We start from the raw sequence: 11,114 nt of genomic DNA on the forward strand, positions 1-11,114 counted from the left end.
CCCATAGCGGTACGTCCATGCTTCGTACGCATGGGTCTTCCAAAAGAGCTCTTCGGTGTCCACCCAAATAGTGGTAATGTGCCTATAGTACACCTTGTCCTCTTCTACTAGGTACTCTGTCACCACGGTTTCCATGTCCCTTGGGATCCCGAACCTTTGAGGCGGGTCGTTCATGGCCGAGATGGAAGGTCCGAAAGAAAACAACGAGCCCACTACGGGGTGAGAATAAAATCTCAGTAAGCTAGCCCCTAATCCTAGATTAGGGCGCTAGTGCCTCCGCACACGTCTTGAGTGAACAATTTCCAACAATTCCTCCGACAACCAAAAATTCCACATTTTAATTCCAAAAAATTCCATTCTTTCTCCGAAAATTCCCACACATTCTCAAATATTCTACGTTACTCCCGTTTCGGCGTTCAACGCCTCACTCTGACAATAAAATATTCCACGTGCTCCGGGGCCCGCGTTTAACGCATCAGGCCATAATATAAATATCCACATTGATCCAAAGCCCGCGTTTAACGCATCAAGTTGTCATAGAAAATTCCACGTTGGTCCAGAGCCTGCGTTTAATGCATCAAGCTATAGTATAACTGGACAGACCCGTGTAATAACGCATCAGGTCGCTGTAACCCGCATAATAACGCATCAGGTTAAATATCCCTCGTTTAACGCCGTTGACACCTGATTTTTGATTAGTTTTTCTTATGAAAAAATCTTTAAAAATCCATAAAAATTCATAAAATCAAAAAATCAATTTTGGAAGCTTTGACCAAGCTTAAGGATCCATCTTTAAACAAAAAATATTTTTCGATATTTTTCACATTTTTTAGTATTTTCCGTATATTAGAAAAATACACAAAATTACGAAAAATAGCATTTTCGGCCAAAAAAATATAGGAAAATATCCGATATTTTTCCTTTAATTCCCTCTTAATTTTGGCCATTTAAAAATTGAAAAATTCAACTTGGGGTCACATGAGTCTTTGCAAATGTGGACCTAAATTGAGCCAAAAAAATCATTTGAGGTTTTTCTATTATTTTTCTTACTTTGAGTCAGTTATGACATTTGATTCCTACACCTTTAATTGCATTTTAGTCCAATCAATTTCAATTTTTGAGCAGATTGCAAATTGTGCTTCTTTGCATTTCCAATTTAGTCCTCGATTTTCAATTATGGTCAAATTGGTCATTTTAAAGGCGAACCCATATAGAAATGAACGTTGAACCACAAGTTTTTTGGTGTTCTAAACACATTGGTGAGGTTAGATTGACAAAAACTGGTCAATTAGGGCCCTAATTGAGCAGATTTTATGTTCGGGTCGAATTTGAAATTTGGGGCTTTTGCATGAAATTGTACCAATTTGTTTCGAAATTGACATTCATAAAGGGTATCCATATTCTAATGTTCAATTTTGACATTAATTTCATGTGAATTGGTCAAATGGACAGTTAATTGGACCAAAAAACTTGAAATCGGGTTGGGTTGACCAACCCGGTCAACCCATTGACTTTGTTGACTAAGAGCCAAAGAACTCATTTTGCAGAGTCTTCTTGGCACGCCCAGTTGTTGCAGAAGGAAGACCCAAGCCACAATTTTTCACCAACGGATTACCCATTGACTTTGACGCCGTTGACCGAGAACCACAGAAGCAGCTTTGTTCTGCAAATCTCTCGCGCACACGGGGACAGGAGAGAAAAAACGAAAAAAAAAATCTGTTGGGGGGGGTTCACATTGCAGTTGCAACTAGGGGTGTGCATGGTCCGGGCCGGTCCGGTCCCGGCATGAAACCGAGGACCGGACCGTAGTCCCGGTCCGGTCCTGGTCCGGGACGGTCCCGGCCCAGAGGGACCGCTAACTATTGAAAATCTAGTCAACTTAATAAATTATGCCATGGTAAAAACATAGCGACTCGCTATGACTTTTATGATCGACGAACTTGACCAAAATGTTCGAATTCAATACCAAATCCAGCCATTACATGATAAAAACATCACCAACCGCACTCAAAAAAGCCTGCAGGGAGAAAAGATGACCAAAAACAAGATGGAAAATAAGACTAAAAAGAGAGTCTTGAGGAAGAGAGTGCGACCGTGCAAGGTTGGGAAAAAAATGGGCAGTGGACTTTTATTATTCTGTTTTGTTTTCAATTTTTTTTTGCAATTGTAAATATTTATATATAAATAATTATATATTATTGGCGGTCCGGTCCGGTCCCAATGCAAGAAACCCGAGGACCGGACCGCCCGGTCACCGGTCCCATTTATTGGGACCGGGGACCGGACCATCCACCTCAAGGACCGGACCAACCCGGCCGGTCCGGGCCGGTCCGGGCCGGTCCGGTCCAGTTTGCACACCCCTAGTTGCAACAGATCCACAAGAAGAACCAAAAAGGGGACGAAGAGAAAAAAAAAACTCACAACGAAGGTGACACAGAGAGGGGAAAAATAAGACGAGAGAGTGAAAAAGGGAAAGAGGGACTCTCTGCAACAAGCTGGTCCGCCATTGTAGGACCTTGAAGTTGAGAGCTTCGAATCGGCTTCTCGGACGATCCCGGCGTCGTCAAGTCTTCTAATCGGGTTCGGGAGCTCCGTGTCGTCCCAAGGATCGTCCTTGCCCTTGCGGCGTCTCATCTCGCGGCCGAAGAAGTCCACTATGAACCCGAAAACTCATCTCGAGCTCCCGAACTCATTCCGCGCAAAACCGAACCCATCGAAGATGCGGGTAAGTTTTCTTATCCTTCATGTATGTCGATCATCTGGACTAAACGGCTTGTTTAGCGTAGAAATGGCTTGAATCATGTTCCCGCGAATCTGCAGATCCGGCCGGCGGTGGAATAGGTGGTTAGAGACGGCTAATGAGTTTTTAAGGCACATATTTGGTTTTAGATCGTCATTTTGTATAGGATAGGTCAATTTTGCGTAGAAATCAACTCGTTTGGTTGCTGTTTGGGGTTGCCGGTGAAGTTCCGATGGTCTCGCCGGAGTTGCGACACTGTTCATCGTCTTCTCCGGCAAGTTGTTGACTCGGTCAACGATGCTGACCAAGTCAACGATGACGTGGCGGCCACATGGCAGCCACGTCAGCAATACGGTTACAACAGAAAATAAAAAAAAACAAACTTGATCCGACGGTTAGCGTGGTGCCACGTGTCATGATCCGGGGATTTTTGGAAAATAAAAAAATGATTTTTCAAAATATTCTGATTTTTCTAAAATAAAAAAAATATTTTGTGATTGCGCGGTCCAGGTTTGGCCGCGTGTCACAATTATGATCGTTGCATCATTCTAAAAAAAAAAAAAGAATAAAGGAAAAATCATTTTTGGAATAAAAAATACTTTTGATTGGACGGTCGTGGACGAGCCACGTCGTCCGATCCTGACCGCAGATCTGATCGAAAGATCAAACGACCGTGGATTAGCCACGTATCTTTATCCTGACCGTAGGTTTTCTCTCGGATCAGAGAGTTGTGATTCCGCCACGTGGCGAATCCCGAGCCGTAGATTTTAACTTCCGATCGGAGCATCCGGAGAGCGCCACGTGGCGCAATCCGAGACGCACATTTCATTTTAGGCGGGAATTTTAGAAAATGTTGGTGCGACGTCGTTTCGGTGCCGCGCGGGTCCGGGTGTGAGTTTGGACCGGGTTGACCCGGTCCAATAAAAAAATAATAAATGAAAAAATAAAAATAAAATGGAAAAATCATAGAAAATCCAAAAAAAATTAGAAAAATTGTAGAAAATTCCTAAAAAATTCCAGAAATTCCCAAAAATTGAGGAATGGCCACAATCAACTGACCAATCCTATTTTTGAGATTTCTTTTCTTGATCTTATCAAAATGACATGTTTACCCTTTAGGGGTAACTTGTCTCAAAAAAAATTTCAAAAAATTCCAAAAAATGTCAAAAATTAGGAAAGCGATCAGGTTACGTGGCAATCCTATTTTTGACGCTTCTCACGCCAGTTTTTTTTTCTGAAATGACGATTTTGCCCTTTTTGGCAAATCGTCCCCAAAATTTCTCAAAATTACGATTTTGCCCCTCATGGACGAATCGCTTCCAAATCGCTCCCGATCCCCTTCTATGCTTTGAATGTCCCTTCCTAAGCTGATAGAGCTATACTAGGAATGCCATGCCGATTTGATGTGATTTATCCGCATATTATGGATTCCTTGATTTGCGTATTTACTTTAATTGATTGTGATTGCTACGATAGTCACTCCCATCTGCATGAACTCCTAGATTGAGATCCGTACCCCACTCGTCCGCATGAAATCCGAGATTAGAAAAATTCATTCAACTTAGGTATCGAAAGGACGTCAATTAAGATAATTGACGTAACTAAGTCCCCGAACCCACTTCTCTAGTTCTCGGAGAATCAAATAGAAACTCCCGACTATTCGATAGGGTTTCCAATCGCACCTTCCACGAAACGATTGGCGGCGACTCCGAGGCATGCACACGTCGCGCATGCCACTAGACCGCACCGAAGGTTGATCACGTTATCCTCCGTTGCGATTTGGGTAATGGGCCTTGGGAGAGGCCCGCGTCCGAAGGTCCACACGCAACCGGGCTGGAAGGGCGACCCATTAGCCCATCTTCCTCAAGGAGGGTCACGACAAACGCATCAGGATAAAATAATATACCGAACCCCGCGTTTAACGCCTCGGGGTATAATAATAACTGAGCCCGCATCATAACGCCTCGGGCAAAATATGGTCTTATAAAATACAAACTCCGCGTCATTACGCCTCAGGGTAAAAATCCCACACTTCCTCTCAATTAATCCACATAAAGACCATATATCAACAACAATTCCTCGATCGCTCCTCCGATACCACACGGTCCCTTAAATCCTTCCGATCAATCAATCTTTGCCACGTGATCTTACTAAATTTCCTGATTAGCAGATCGAGACCATCCGGTCTCACCAATTTCCTCCGACAAAAGATCGGAACCACATGATCTTCTCAATTTTTCTCAATTGCCCAATCGAGGCCACTCGATTAAATTGTACTGGGAAGATACTCTACCGGAACCATGCGATTCGCTTACATTAGAGAATTAATAAATCGGGACCACCCGATTAGGTCACACAAGACCAATGGTCAATCGGGCCACACGATTAATTTTTGTCACTACAAAAATTAATCTACCCCACATGATCGAAATAATACCAACGTAGCAATTAATACGTCTTGTACATTTATACTGTACTAATGTGGCATTTAATACGTACGATACAATTATACTATACTACGTACAATTAATCTCCACCATCCAATTAATCTATAATATAGCAGGAATTAATCTTGGCCGTTGGATCAATCTTCCACAACAAGATTCAACGTGAGCCGTCCAAATAAAGCAAGATCAACTAGATTTAATCCTAGCCCTCTATTTCTACTCATTGCATTTCACTATTCATGCAAGATCACCATTTTTCTCTCTCTTCTCCTTCATTCTCCATTTTCGGCCACCACCATTTTCTTGAGCAAAACCAACCAATTTTTCTTCAAAACTACATAATCTATGGTCTATTAGCATTCTAAATACCTAATATAAGGTTAGGGACCAACTTACCACAAGTTTAGCAACTTTTCCGGCGAGAAACGGGTGAAGAAATCTTGGTTCCAACCGGCGGCTCCGGCGACTCCCTTGCTCGGCTAAAAATCCACAAAATTCCGGCGGTTCAAGGTGGTTCAGGTGGTAGTCGAGCTCCGGCGATCCAAGACGAATCCGGCAGCAGCTAGGAAATTTTTCGGTGAGGGAGAGTGAGAGACAATGGAGTCCGGCCAAGGGGGTGAGGACGAACTAGAGAGAGAGAGTGTTCTTGGATTTTATGAAGAAGATGGCCAAAAAATTCATTAATAAAAAGGTTAGGATATTTTTTGAGAGAGATATTTTGGTCTTCAAAATCAAGAGGGGTAAAATGGTAATTTCCTCCAGCAAGAATAGTCAAAATTTCGGGCAAGGGGTGTAATGACCGAAATGCCCTTGAGCTAAAGTGAAATCTTGGGTATTCTCCCGGGGCAAATGGGTAATTTCCCATTTCCAATTCAAATTTTATTTTTCCCGAACCCTTTGAGCGAACTGCGAAGAAATTTGTACACTGGATGAGAAAACGTCCAAAATTTATTTATTGAAACCTCTAAAGGTCTGACGTTAAATTCTGAAGCTCGATTCGCGATCAATCTCGATCAATAGAATTTTCAACGTATCTCAAACTAACGGGCAGCTTTTAGGAGTCACGCCTATCGATTCGCGATTAAAATCACGTTTAAGAATTACTCGAGCCATGGCGACCTTGGTTGTCATTCAATTGCAAGGGTCAATCACTAGTCCCGATGGACACGATCGTTAGAAAATAATTCAGAGACGTTCGGAACCCATATGAGGTCAAACGGAATCACCCGTGATCCAAACGTAAGGTATTATACAAATCGTTCCTTAATTATTCTAGGATCAGCCTATATTGGTCCAAAATATTCCCTCAACAATTTTTATGGCCAAAGTGTCGGTCCAAGATCAAGTTCTTAGGTTCACGTACTTAATTTTTCTAGCTAGCAATTCCCATTTGGTTAGTCTGCTCGAGAGGGATCAACTCCAAGTGAGATTAGTCTGAAATACATCGATGAGACTTTTCATTTATTCAAGGCTTCAAAACGAGCCGGATTACAGGATGTCACAGAGAGCGTGGAAAAGTGCACATCTTCTCGAACAAAATTGGAATAGAAATCCATAATTGTTAGCTTAAAGCCATTTATTGGGAGACCTCAACCGTCGTTCACGGCGAAATTGCCCCAGAGAATCCGAGGAAAGATCTTGTTAAAAGCAAAGTGATAGTGGAAAGGTACGAAGCAACAAAGCAAAGAAAAAAGAAGACGGGGTGATGCTAATGTGGAAAAAAAGAGCCACAAGTGCTTTAGCATTTGCGCTGTTCCCACCATTTTAGTCAAAAGAAACGCACAAGGGTAAAGATTCATAATTAAAGTACTGTCGCTATCTTCATTTGTTTTTTCGTTTTGACTAAATCGCCCTTGAAAAAGGGTGAGTTAATATAATGAAAATTCCGGTATATTTATGATAAATTTACTTCAAACTGATATTTTGATTACAAAAAATGCCAAACGAGATATACTTGTGATAAATTTACTTAAAACTAATTTTTTGAACAACAAAAAAAAACTTAAAATAGTACACCTATGACAAATTCACCATATGTTAAGTATCGATAAATTGAGTTAATGCCACGAATAAAATCCAAACTAGTACACATGTTACAAACGAAGGATAACAACTTCAAAATTGGTACCTACCAATTGCCATGTGTAATCTAATTCAATAATTTCACGATAAAATTTAATGAAAGCTAACATATAGTAAATTTCTCACAGGTATATTAGAGATTTTTCGTGGTATTAACATAAAAAAAAAAAAAATTGACCTCTGCTCTTGTCCAGGCATTGGCACAGCCCCTTATTGCTAACAGGCCTGGTCTGGTACGGCCTCCCACAGGCTGGCGTCCAACCTATGGTGGTTCTGGGCCGGCATAGCCCAATTACCATTCTCAGGGTAGGATTTGTTTATGTACACGCTAGGGAAATTTAAAAATGTCGAAGTTCAAGTCTGTTGCAAACTTTGTTCAAAGCCAAAGAAATGTAATGGACGAGTACAACGAGTCAAATTCAGATTTTGAGGGAGAAAGAAAATTTCAATGTGCAAATTGCTGGTGTAGTATAAATACTGATAAGTTATGGTCTTGGTAATGACCCACAAATGCCTGATGGGATAACTACCAAAAAAATCCTAAACCTATTGTAAATGTATCAATTCAGTCCTAAGCTTTTTCTTTTTGCCAATTGAGTCTTAAACATTTTGCATTTATGCCAATTCATTTTATCCGGCCAAACTCTGGCTTGCGACATGGATAAATTTTAATAATATTATTTTGAATTACTATTTCATCTTTTTTCTTTCCTTTTTTTTTTCTACCCTTCCTTATTCCTCTAGCTAGTCATCAAACCTCGATGATCGGCTAGAGGTGAGGCCTCGCCGGCCACTAGCGGGGGCGATCCTCGTCTGTCGTTGCCTCTAGCTAGTCACCGAGGTTCGGCAATCGGGTGGAGAAAGAAGGAAGGGAAGAAAAAAAATAAAAAAAAAGGAAAAAAATTAAAGAAAATAAAATAAATAAGAAATCACAACCTTTGCATTTTTTTAGAGTAAATTTGTGACAGTTGTTGTCTGAGTTACAAAATCTTTCTTCTTCGAACATTGTCGATGAAAACGTCCGACGACTTTGTTCCATCTTTTCTTTTATATCATATTCTTTGCACGTACAATATTCAATTGCCGTTGATCGTACGGCTCATGTACTCAATCGACCCATTATGGGATGACGATGTCATGATTTTTAAGATAGCCATCAGTTCCAAGTGTACTCATATTATAAATAGTTCATAAAATTTAGACAAATTAACTGAACTCAAAATTTGATAAGTATGTTCAACTAAAAGAAAAAATAAAACCTATTGCATCCTATACAAGATAAGTATTCTACAAATTGTTCGAGAATCGATACGTAATAGTAAGTCCCATTCCCGAACCCTGTCTTACCCACAAAGGAATTGGTTCTATAAATCGCACTTAAGCTCAATTTGCCCGTCGCTCAAGTTCAATTACTTTCTTTTCAAGTTTGAATAACACGAATTATTAAAATTCAAGATTGAATTTGAAAATATTTGACTCGAGAAGCTTGCCACCGTAATGGAGTAGTTGCACTTTCATATACCTCCACTAATATAAATAAACAGACAAATGATATCAACTTTAATTTCAGTGTATAGTTTGAACCAATTAATTGAACCATAGAACACACATTTGTCCCAAAAGCATGTCTCATTCTCTCGGCAAGATACAACGGAAGACATAGCCGTTGCAGTCTTTCTAAGCATCCCTATTTTGAGCAAAACTTCCTTCAATGCCCTCACGCAAGCGATGAAATCACCGAATGTGACACCGAATATGCCCGCCAATAGACCAAACGCCCCAAGGCAAATCAGGAAAGATTGTAAAGAATATGGAGCGGAACTGGTGGTCGTTGGACAGTATCGGTATCCACACGGTTAGAGTCATCCAGAAGCAAGGAAAAGACATAATAATAATAATAATAATAATAATAATAATAATAATAATAATAATAATAATAATAAAAGGATAAATGATGTTATACGCCAGACAAGGAGGCCAAGATAGAAACTCTGAATTGATCTATTGAACATATTTGTCAAATGTACGATTTGTGCTGTCCCCAAGCTTTTAGTCAAAGGAAATGTGCAAGGATGAAAATTCATAATTAAATTACTGTTGTTATCTTCATTTTTTTGTTCCGACTACAATCGCCATTTGAGGTTTTCCGTGGTATTAACCATTTGTCAAATAAATAAGATGGAAATAGAGGCTGTCATAATAAAATTGACTAACGAATTTTCTTTTTTTAACCTGTGGATGGAGGCTCACTTTCTTTATAAATGTACTATTTTTTTTTTGTCCAATATAAATGTACTATACTCAAAGCATTTTCACGGCCTTTAATTATGCTATTGATCTTTTACTTTTTGGCGTAAACCCATCAAATGGATGGGGCCAATCGAAAATACTCAAAACCAAATGGACTCATATTGACCCATTTTAATGCAACACAATTTTAGCGATCCATACCTAACTAGGGGTGTGCAAACTAGACAGGACCAGCTTGGACCGAACCAGGACCGGGACCAAACCTAGACAGGACCGGACTGGACCTGCCAGGTTGGTCCCGTCCTTGAGGGGGGTAGGCTGGTCCCCGGTCCCAATAAATGGAACCGGTGACCGGGTTGTCCATTCCCCGGTTCCATGGTGGATGGGACCGAACCGGATTGCCTAGAATATATATAGAGATACATAAAATTATAAAAATAATTAGAAATGTTTGACTTCAAACAAAATAATACAATAATAAAAAAGAAAAAAAAAACCAGTTAACATGAACTAGTTAACCTAATTTTCCCAAGTCCTCTACGCTTACGTCTCCTTGTTGCCTCTCTGCTCACGTCTCGCCTTCGCTTCTCCCCTCACGTCTCACCTTCGCCTCTCCGCTCACGTCTCACCTTCACCTTTCCGCTTGCTCTTCTTGCAGTCTTGCCTATCGTCAACCCGTCGCTCCTCTCGCCACATCCTCTCGTCGTCTTCATCCTCACTTTTTCGCTTCGATCTCAGGTAAAAACCCCATAATCACCGAATTGGCGGAACTTTTTCGTTTTTCTTTTTTTCTTCGGAAAGCAGCTCTCGATTTGCAAGGGTTACAATTAGGGGTGTGCAAACTGGACCGGACCGGCCGGGTTGGTCCGGTCCTTGAGGTGGATGGTCCGGTCCCCGGTCCCAATAAATGGGACCGGTGGACCGGCGGTCCGGTCCTCGGGTTTCTTGCATTGGGACCGGATCGGCCCAGCCCGGACCGGACCGCCAATAATAAATAATTATTTATATATAAATATATACAATTGCAAAAAAAAATTGAAAACAAAACAGAATAATAAAAGTCCACTGCCCATTTTTTTCCCAACCTTGCACGGTCGCACTCTCTTCCTCAAGACTCTCTTTTTAGTCTTATTTTCCATCTTGTTTTTGGTCATCTTTTCTCCCTGCTGGCTTTTTTGAGTGCGGTTGGTGATGTTTTTATCATGTAATGGCTGGATTTGTTATTGAATTCGAACATTTTGGTCAAGTTCGTCGATCATTAAAGTCATAGCGAGTCGCTATGTTTTTACCATGGCATAATTTATTAAGTTGACTAGATTTTCAATAGTAAGCGGTCCCTCTGGGCCGGGACCGAGACCGGATCGGGACCGGCCCGGACCAGGACCGGCGGTCCCGATCCCGTCCTTGATCCCGAAAATATGGGAACCGGGACTACGGTCCGGTCCCCGGTTCCATGCCGGGACCGGACCGGCCCGGACCATGCACACCCCTAGTTACAATCCCCATTACTCATCCTTTCCATGTGGTTAAATCAACTGCAAAGCTTTCAATTTCTTGCAAGAAATCACCAGAATAAGCATCCAGCCTACAAAAAA

At 41.1% G+C, this 11,114-nt stretch overlaps 1 protein-coding gene across 1 annotated transcript in view; it reads right to left on the reverse strand.

The window, feature by feature from the left end:
* The window catches only part of LOC115728671 (disease resistance protein L6-like), a 51,411-nt gene that overhangs the window by 20,202 nt on the left and 20,095 nt on the right, over positions 1–11,114 (reverse strand). The gene's annotated exons all lie outside the window — the stretch shown is intronic.

The sequence above is a fragment of the Rhodamnia argentea genome, chromosome 1 (genome assembly GCF_020921035.1).
Source record: "Rhodamnia argentea isolate NSW1041297 chromosome 1, ASM2092103v1, whole genome shotgun sequence".
Taxonomy (NCBI): Eukaryota; Viridiplantae; Streptophyta; class Magnoliopsida; order Myrtales; family Myrtaceae; genus Rhodamnia; species Rhodamnia argentea.